Source organism: Paroedura picta, unplaced genomic scaffold, assembly GCF_049243985.1.
Source record: "Paroedura picta isolate Pp20150507F unplaced genomic scaffold, Ppicta_v3.0 Ppicta_v3_sca27, whole genome shotgun sequence".
NCBI lineage: Eukaryota > Metazoa > Chordata > Lepidosauria > Squamata > Gekkonidae > Paroedura > Paroedura picta.
The window spans coordinates 7,501-10,000 of NW_027518624.1; positions in this window are offsets into that span (position 1 = coordinate 7,501).

A 2,500-nucleotide genomic window follows, 5' to 3' on the forward strand; every position below is an offset into this window, starting at 1 on the left:
GGGACTTCCGGGAGGCGCTCCGACTGCGAAGGGAAGGCCGGGCCGGGCCGGCCTCCGGGGCTTCCACGGACGGGAGTCGGCGTAGCGGCACTCCCCGAACGCCCCATTTTCCCCCAGGTCGCCCTTCGGGATGGGAGTCGGTAGACCTACCCGCCCGGGCGGACCGCGGCGGGGAGGACACGGACGGCCTCGGTCTTCCGCCGGAAGTCGGTCGACCTGGCCTCCGCGCGGCGCTTTTGTCGTTCTGCTCCCGCGGGGGAACTGGGTGGACCTGGAGTCCCCTCGCCCTCCCTCTTTCCGGCCGCCGTTGCGGGGAGCCGTTGGGAGAGTAGGTAGACCTGGACTCCCCGTTTGCCCCGCGCCGCCGCTTCGGGTTGTCGGTGGACCTGGCCTCGGCTCGGCTCGCGGGACCTTTCGAGGATTCCCCCTCGGGGTGGGTGGGTGGGGGGGCGGCCGTTGGTAGACCTGGGTGCTGGGTTCCCGCCGCGCGGGAGTCGGTAGACCTGGACCACCCGTTGGCGCGGTGTCGACGGAAGTCCGTTGCCCTCGCGACGGACGCTGGTAGACCTCGGCTCCGGGTTCCGGTCGCGTGGGAGTCGGTTGACCCGGCCTCCGCGCGGCGCTTTTGTCGTTCGGCCCGCGCGAAGGAGCTCGGTGGACCTGGAGTCCCCTCGCCCTCTTTCCGTCCGACGCTACCCGCGAGTCGCTTCGGGGCGTCGGTAGACCTGGACCCGTCTTTCGGAGAGTCCCGGCCCGGCGACGGCCGTCAGTAGACCTGGGCTCCGTGTTCCGGTCGCGTGGGAGCCGGTAGACCTGGACTGCCTCTCGCCGCGAGCCGGTTGACCCGGCCTCCGCGCGGCGCTTTTGTCGTTCTGCCCGCGCGCAGGAACTCGGTGGACCTGGAGTCCCCTCGCCCTCTTTCCGGCCGCCGCTGCACGCGAGTCGCTTCGGGGCGTCGGTAGACCTGGACCCGTCTCGGCTCGCTAGCGCCTTTCGGAGAGTCCCGGCCTGGCGACGGCCGTCGGTAGACCTGGGCTCCGCGTTCCTGTCGCGTGGGAGCCGGTAGACCTGGAGTACCCGTCACCCGCGAGTCGGCTGACCCGGCGCTTTTGTCCTTCTGCTGCCGCGAGGGAACCCGGTGGGCCTGGGGTCCCCTCGCCCTCGCCCTCCCCCCTTTCCGTCCGCCCGGGTTCCGTGTTCCCGCCGTGCGAGAGTCGGTAGACCTGGGCTAACCCCTGACCCGGCGCCGCCGGAAGTCGGTCGACCTGGCCTCCGTGTTTGGTTTCCCGTAGGCCCGCCTCCCCCCCCCCCCCGCCCCGGGCCCGCTTCCTCTTTCCCCGCCCCGCCCCGCCCGCGCCGGGACGCGGCAGACCTGGGCTCGGACTTGTGTCCTGCAGGGGGCTGGGAGTCCCCGTCCGACCCTGTGATTCTACAGCTCTCCGGCGAACTGTTTCTCTCTCCGTCCCCCCCTGTTGATGCGCAAAGGCTCGGGACCAGTCAAGTCAGCAACCTTTTACTGGCACAGAGTACGTTATAAGACAATATATAAAACAGGTTTTGAAATTTTCGACAAAATAACAAGATAGGCCACGGGGGCTACGTGACCGACCGGATCTTGAAATTATTAAATGAACTAGAACGGACAAGGTACAAGGTTGGCGGCATATTATAAAAAGCGTCTTTGCTAAAACTCTGGCAACCGGAGTGGCTGCCTCTGGGGGGGGGCCTTTGTCGGGGAGCCGAAATGGCAAGGTTTACTTACAGAAGGCTTGTTTCCCAGCAAAGCGACAAAGCTGTCGTCCCGACACTGCTCGTACAAGGGGCAGGCAATGTGCGAGACAGAGTCAGGGCAGCCAGGAGTCTCGCATGGCATGGCGTGGGATGCGGCGGAATCTTCCCTTGAGGGGAAAGCGTTCGTTCGTGCCAGGAGAAAAGCTCTTCTCGGGGTGGGGGGGTGGGGGGTGGGACATCGAGGGGATGCAAATACGTAGACGCAAATATTTCTCTGCGTAGCGATGCCAATGTGCCAGGGGTCTCCAAGGACACGGCGGGCGCTAGGGCTCGGCAGTCGGGAAGAGGAAGGCGAGCAGTTGTCCGGACCGTAAGGGTTGAGTGCTGTGTGCGTGTGTGTGTGTGTGTCGCGTGGGAGGTTGTGGCAAGGCGGCTTACAAACACCTTCCCCCCCCCCCCCGTCTGCCTGCGAGGCGAGTGGGCCCGTGAGAGTGGGGAGAGAGCTGGGAATGGGCCGCGGTGACCCAGCGGGTCTCAAAGCGTTTTCCGATCGTCTTCCCTTCCTCTCCCCGTGAGGGAGGCGGGCTAGAGAGCCTCACAGGGAAGAAGACTCTCTGTGCGCCGCAGTCTCGACCTTAGCGGGGTTTTTATACGTATACATATACGTATACGTCTTTGTTTTGAAAACAAAGATCACGGCATCCGGCCCTCTCAATTCCTGGCAAATAGAAGGGGAAGAAACGGAGATAGTGACAGATTTTATTTTCCC